We start from the raw sequence: 7347 nt of genomic DNA on the forward strand, positions 1-7347 counted from the left end.
CGTCAGACTCCTTTCCTACGGCTCTGAAGTGTGCGTGGGAGAGGGACAGAGACCACTGCCTCTGACTGGGGGAGGGGCGCTGTGGAGGGTGCCTGCCCCGCACTGGCCTGGAAAGGGTTAAGAAGGCCCTTGGTGAGGCTGCATGAAAAGCAGCCAATAGGAAGGGGCTGTGTGACAGCCAATCAGGACCCAGGAGCCAGGTATAAAGGGAGCTGCAGCAGCATGGCTCCCAGGAGTTTGAAGGGGAAGACCTGGCAGCTGGCTGGACAGAGCAGTGGCTGGCAGCTGGGAGTCAGCAGAGCCGAGCACCCTGAAGCGAGGGTGGAGAAGGTACTGGGGCTGCAGGGAAGTGGCCTGGGGCAATCCACTGAGGAGTTAGTTAGGGCAGACACAGTGGAAGGCTGGACTGGGACCTGGAATAGTGAGTGGGCCTGGGCTTCCCCCTGTTCCCTGATTGCCATTGGCGTGGTGGCAGGCCTGTGGTGGCCACAGTGGGACGTGGTCAGAACAGACTGCAGGATCCCTGGAAGGGGGGACATGGGTTGTGATGCAGCTGAGCCATGAGAAGGAGGGTCCAGCGGAGATGGGATGGAGGGTGAGACACTGGGGATGGGGTATCTTCCTGGCTGGGAGCTGATTCCCCAGGTAGCCAGGAGGAGGCGCCAAGGCGGTGAGTCGGACCATGTTACAGGTGGTGTGTCGATGCAGTGGTGTGACTCCAGTTTCCGCTCCCCTGCCTCGTTCTCCTCTCAGTGCTGAACAGAATCCTCTGGATGATTATTTATTGTGTGACAGTTAAATATACAGGGTACTCCAGACAGGGTCTGCATTCTATGGCCCGAGGCTGATTTACACCAGTTAAGGATCTGCCTCAGGACTCCTATATCCGGGCATTAGTATGATTCCATCTATGCTGCCCTTCCCACGCCCCTGACCCTAACCAGACCAGCTGGCCTGAGTTCCCCCCAGGCTGCAGCACTGAATGAAACCCAGGAGACACTGTGACTTTTCCTTTTGGTTCTGTTTTGCTGCCACACCCCAAATTTTGATTTGGGTTGAACCAGGCCCTTCCCCCCCAATCCAAACCCTTTGGGGAGGTTTGGATTCAGATCTGAACGTCATAGCCGGGGTCCACCCCTGTTTTTTGCACTCTGACCTTTATAATCCACAGCAAAGAATGGCAGGGGAGCGGAGGACGAAAGCTGAAGTGATGCAGAAAGTTCATTAGCCCAGCAATCTTGGGGTGAGTTCTTTCGGATGTCACTTAACAGGAGTAAACAGCAGGCAGTGGTGGCACTATGGGGAAAGCGGCTCTGAAATGAGCGAGGTGGTTCATTATCCGCTGACATTCAGATGGCAAAGGAGTGGGTGGGAGAAGCTCATAAGCTGCTTGAGGGCAGGCCTGGCTCTTTCTTCTGCGTTTGTACAGCGCTTAGCACCATGGGGCCCTGGTCTGGGACTGGGGCTCCTGGGCCATACAGCAACACACATGATGATAAAAGCCACCTAAAGAGGCCTTGTCAATGCGATTCACCATTTTGAGCCGTGGTGTGACACGTCCCCCCAAACAGCCGAGGGGCTACAGAGAACTGGCTTTGAACGCTGTGTTACACAGAAATGGGTCTGAACCACAATGCCAGGCTGAACCAGAGCGGGATCTGCACATGGGGCCCTTCTGCCAGTTGGAGTCGGGCTGGGATCATACTAGGGATTCCTTTAAAACACCACGTCACAGAACCGGCCCAAGCCCCCAGCCGGTAACCTGGGACAATCGCACACCACCTCTGGCGACAACACTGCCTTTCTCGCAAGCATGGAGACTGAGTGTAGAAAAGAAACTTTAAATAAAAGTTCCTTTCATGTGCCCCTCCCCTCACCGCCCCCCCCACAGGTGTCCGTGCTCGGTGCAGCTGTGACATTCACTTCCCACCCTGGGTGGGTGGAGGGGGGGGGATGCCCTCTGTTTGCTCTATTGTCCAGCTGCTCTGCCGGCTACTCTACCCCGCTGGCCACCCTGCCAGCCGCTCCCCTGCACACCGTCCCCTTCTGCTGCCACTGGCTTCCCTACTGTGACCTCTCTGGGTCGGGCTCTAGAGATCCACCCAGCTCAGTGATTTTTCAGCTCTTAGTGGGAACGTCATCTCTGAAGCAAGCGAGGCAAACACGCTGAGCTGCTACCATTTGAACCGGAGGAGCACCTCTGTTAGTTGCAGCCTGGCATTCCCTCTCCTCCTATTAGGTGGCCTGGCAGCTAAGAACACCCAGATTCTCCCAGCGTGGGTTGCAAGGAAACTGTGTCTGAATTTCATTCTATGCAATCAAACTCCTAGGGCTGGACAGGACCGGGAGAGCTCTTCCAGTCCAGCCCCTTGTGCTGAGGCAGGGCCAAGTAAACCTAGACCATCCCTGGCAGGTGTTTGTCCAACCCCTTAAAAATCTCCAGTGATGGGGATTCCCCAATCTCCCTTAGAAGCCTGTTCCAGAGCTTAACTCCCCTAAGTTATCGTCAGAAAGTTTTTCCTAATATCTAACCTAAAGCTCCTTGCTGCAGGTTATGCCCGTTACTACGTGTCCTACTTGCCATGGACACGGCTAACAGCTGATCACCACCCTCTTTACAAAGAGCCCGGAACATATCTGAAGATAGTTATCAGGTCCCCCCTGTCTCCTTTCTCTCAGAACTAAACACGCCCAGTTTTTGTGAACCTTTCCTCATAGGTCAGGTTTTCTCAGCCTGTTTTTTGTTACACTCCTCTGCCTCTCTCCAATTTGCCCACACCCTAAGGCCCATCTACAAAGTAAATATGAGGGTCCAATTTCCACCCAGAGCCACGTGCATGTAATTCTGGGGGGTTAGCATGTGACTGAAGGTGAAAATTAAGTCCTGGGTTTCACAAGGCAACAGAAGCATTCTGTTAGAGCAGGAGAGAGAGAGATTTATTCATGGTTAAAGGCAGCCCCTTTCTCTGGGGGGGCCCCTGTGGGGTATTTGAGACAGGGCCTCTGTCTGCAGTTTCTGCTTGCTTGTCAAATGCTGCCTAGGGAGTAAGGTTGATCCTGTGCTATGGACTAATTTCCTGATTGGTGGTCGCTCCCTCTGTGTGTGTCCATGCAGCCCTGTAATGAACGTCTTCATGCGTTAGCTCCTTCCTTGCGGGGAGCTGCTAGTCAGCCTGGCTGCCTTACAGCGAGTGACCCCACAGGCAAGCTAAATGTATTGACTCAGCGTCAAGGGCCTGGCTCTCTGAGAGGAGGAAGAAGGGAATGTGGAGGCTCAGTAATGTCCCATGGAGCGAATGATTCCTCTGCTGGCCAGTCATTGTCAGCTCCGAACTCAGAACCGCTCCCAGGTGACAAACCTGCAGCCCTCTTCTCCCTCCTAGTGACTCCTGCTGCCTCACTCCTCTCCGGGGCGAGGAGAATAAAGCTCCTGAGTAGCCTCTCGAAGGCAGCTGGAGTATTAGCCAGGAATGATGTCCCTGCATCGTCGAGGAGGCAGCGCTCGGGCAGGAACATAAGAGCATCGGCATTGTCAGGCTGGACCAGACCCGAGGTCCAACTAGCTGAGCATCCTGTCTCTGACCGGGGCCAGTGTCTGATGCTTCAAAGGCAGGTAGAAGAAATCCCATCGCAGGCAGATGTAGGACAGCATGTGCCCAGGAAGGTCTCATCTTGATCCCGAACACCTGAGATTGGCTTAACCCCTGGGGACTATTATCTCTTTGAACCCCTCTTTTTACAAGCATGAGCTATTCTCATGGGATACTCTTGCTGTCCAGATAAATGTCCAGTCCCACGTTTGATTTTTGCCAAGTTCTTAGCCCCATTGACACCATGTGGTGGTGAGTTCCACAGTCTCACGGGGCGTGGAATGTATTTCCTTTTATCAGTCTTGTCTCTGCTGCCTTTCGGTTTAACTGACTGTCGTTCCGCTGAGTGGGATAAGCTAAGCCGGGAGCAGCCCAGCTGGCGGGGTGGGTAACTGTTCTGGCCCTGCCACGCAGCTGTGATTGGGAGTCAGAGGAGCTGGGTGTAGACACTCTGTGGGCTCAGCCTTCAACCTGCTGTGCGGAGAGTTGGAACCTCAGGCCATGGTCATGGTCAGAGGTATTTAGGCACCTAACTCCCATTGAATCAATCCATGTGGGCTCCCTAACCCCTCCTCCGTGGGCAGGAATTGTATTCGCCTCGTGTTAGAGTTGGTGGAACTAAGGCGCAGCCAAGGCCATGGCTCAGATCAATGGAATAAAGCCCAGGAGTCTGGCTCCCCCTTGCTCTAACCACTAGACAACACTCCCTCCTTCAACAAATGCTTGCTCAGTTCTGGGAGAGGAATTTCCCTCAGGAAATCTCCCTGCTGGTGATTCCCAATGCGGACAGCATAATGTCGAAGCCAATGTTGGCTTGTTAGGCAAAGAGCTGAGGCAGAATTCAGGGATGTATGCTGGCAGGCTGGCCCGCTTGGCCTGCCAGTGCTTTAAACCTGTCACCCGCCCTGGCACCGCCACAGATAGATTGATTGGCTGTCATCCTGTGGGTAAAGAGGCTTCTAACAAGGTGTGAAATTAAAGGCCGCCACATGCCAGGGAAAGAAAAGTAAATACAGGCCCCGTTTCCATGACCCTGTGTCAAATGTCGCCCTGTTTATTTATCTATTTTTGCCATTCAGGGAGGTCTTTGCTGTGGAAGTGATTCCGGCAGCACAGCCTCTGCGGCCTTGGCTGGTCATGTGAAGAGGATTTCTGAGCTCCCGCTGTTGTGTGCCTCCTGCCCCTGCTTTCCAGCAGCGGTGAGGAGCATTTAGAAAGTGCAGCTTTTAACCAGGCATGTCGTCAGCAGGGACCACGCATCCCACCATTCATCTGCAGCCACCTCTGGGGTGGAACGGAGCTGCTGCTAATGCAGATGTATGGGCTCATTTCCACAGCACTTGATGGGCTGTCAGGAGACACTGATTCTGTTACTGGCTCTGCTGCTGACTTTGGATAAGTCACTGCCCCTCTCTGTGCCTGTTCCCCTCCCACCCTTTATCTAACTAAAAAATGATGCCCAGATCCTCAAAGATATCTAGGGTAATTCCCATTGAAGTCAATGGGAGTTAGGCGCCTAAATACTTGGCGGATCTGGGTCGAAGCTCTGCTAAGTAGGCCCTGTCTCTCTCTCTCTGCATGTGTCCAGCGCTGAGCGCTCTAGGGCCCTGATCTTGGAGGAGTCTCTGGTGTTGCTGTAATGTTAATGGTAATAACCACACCCAGCGAACTGCAGGAGAGGAAGTAAAGCAGAAGACAGCACCCGGGGAATTTCAGCGGGTAGCACGTGATGACTCAAGCTGGAATTTCGCCCGAGCACCAGTGCTACTGCCTCTGTGGTGGGGGAGGAAAGTTGCATGGGATTTTTAGACTCTGGCCTTGCTGCCCTAGAGGCAGTGGCAGCGTTTCCTTTGGTGTCTAAGTTTTCATACCGTGTGCATCCGAACCCCGTCAGTGAGAGCAGGACCGAGGCCACGCTCACCAGGCACCCGAATGTGCTGTTTCAGGAACCCGTTGCATTGCAGGACCCCCCGAGCTCCCTCCGCCATGCAAGGGCATTTCAGAGACTGTGGCCACTAGTGAGCTACCGAAGCCACATCTTGCTTTGAGCTGGGCTCTCCTTAAAGGGCTCCTATCCGAGTACTTGCCGAGAGCCATCTCTGCACAGCTACCACCAGGAGACAAGCTTGCAGCTGGAGGTTGTGATGGGTCAGCCGCTAGGAGCTGTACATTTCTACATCCTCCCTGGCTGCTGAGGCCAGGAGCCGGCTCTTCAGCTCTCACAACCATGCTGAGATTTGGGAGCTGCTATTAAATCCCAGGTGCGGGGGACTTTATGTATTTTGGAGGGGAAGATGAGGGGCTGCCTTTGTGCCCGGGAGCGTTGGGACTGAAAGAGCAGCTCAGGGCTGAGCTGCATTTGGTTGAGTTGTGCGAGGAGGTGGGGCTGCAGGAGTGAGGCGCGCTGGGATTGCTGAGAGGCAAGCAGCTCGGACTAGACTAGCAGGGCATCCTGGGCGGCAGAGCTGAGGCGGCGCTGGCACAGCTGTGGACGAGGAAGAGCCGCTGCCGGTCTGCATTAAGATGGTAAACAGGAATTGGCAGGGGGGAAGCAGCTGGAGTCTTTGGAAGACTGAAAGCAGCACGCGCCCACCTGCCCGACAGTTGCCTCCAGCAAGTGCTGTTGGTCTCTCATGAGTGTGCTGCGATTCACTCCGGAATTAAAGCAGCAGAAAAAAATCAAAAGAAAAAAACTGCAATTGATGGACAGTAGGGCAGCAAACCAGCCTCATTTACATCCAGACCGGGCTCGCCACCGCGGGAGCTTTCCCTCCACGGCCGCAGGGAGTGATAGGCAGGGGTTCGGGTATTAAATTAGCCTGCTGTGATTCAGCAAATAAAACACACCCCCCCATCCTGGAAAACCAGGAGCGTTTCCTGATCTCATCTCAGTGCAACTGGGAGAATTGCTATTGTCGTCTGCAGCGCGCCGAGCAGAGCGTTCCAGCCTCTAGCAGTGCCAGCAATGCACGGGGATGGACTGGGTAGATGGGGATCGCACCTAGTTAGGGACAGTTCTGTGCCTCCATCAGGCAGGTGTGATCCTTGGGGCTGATGGACAGCACCCCAAAGCATGGCCACAGGTGCCCCGACCTGCTGGAGGCAGTGCCTGCTGCTGCCATAGCAGCACAGAGGAAACCCGGCCTAGGAGGAGTCGTGAGGCCAAAGGGTGCAGGGGAAACCCAGTGGGGGCAAGCCCAGACTCTTGCTGCTTGCAGTGGGTCAGGACTGCTGCCCAGGGGACCAGAGTCTGCTCCCGGTTACGCTGGTGCAAATGCTCTGATGTCAGGGGAGTTGCTGTGGTTACATGATGGGGTGACTGGGATTAGAATCTGGCCCATTGAATCCTGCCTCTAGCCGTCCCCTTGCACAATTCCCTCTGCTCTCAAAAAGTAACAGCAACATTTTAAAGTACATCAGAAGTAGGAAGCCGCTAAACAACCTGTGGGGCCACTGGACGATGGAGATGCTAAAGGCGCACTCAAGGAAGATAAGGCTATTGTGGAGAACCTAAATGAATTCTGTGCATCGGTCTTCATGGCTGAGGATGTGAAATTGATTCCCACACCTGAGCCATGCTTTTTAGAGGACAAATCTGAGGAACTATCCCAGACTGAGGTGTCATTAGAGGAGGTTTCGGAACAAATAAATAAACAGTAATAAGTTGCCAGGACCAGATGGTATCCACCCAAGAGTTCTGAAGGAACATGAATGTGAAATTGCAGAGCTACTAACTGGTATGTAGCCTGTCATTGAC

At 54.1% G+C, this 7347-nt stretch overlaps 1 long non-coding RNA gene across 1 annotated transcript; it reads left to right on the forward strand.

The window, feature by feature from the left end:
- The first annotated feature begins 239 nt into the window (after positions 1 to 239).
- LOC137149656 (uncharacterized) lies at positions 240 to 6884 on the forward strand. Its single transcript, XR_010918816.1, has 3 exons — positions 240 to 330; positions 1172 to 1243; positions 4670 to 6884. It is a non-coding gene; the product is annotated as an uncharacterized lncRNA (long non-coding RNA).
- The last annotated feature ends 463 nt before the right edge of the window (positions 6885 to 7347 follow it).

The sequence above is a fragment of the Emydura macquarii genome, unplaced genomic scaffold (assembly GCF_026122565.2).
Source record: "Emydura macquarii macquarii isolate MOO-44397 ecotype Brisbane River unplaced genomic scaffold, CSIRO-AGI_Emac_v2 contig_799, whole genome shotgun sequence".
NCBI classification, from domain to species: domain Eukaryota; kingdom Metazoa; phylum Chordata; order Testudines; family Chelidae; genus Emydura; species Emydura macquarii.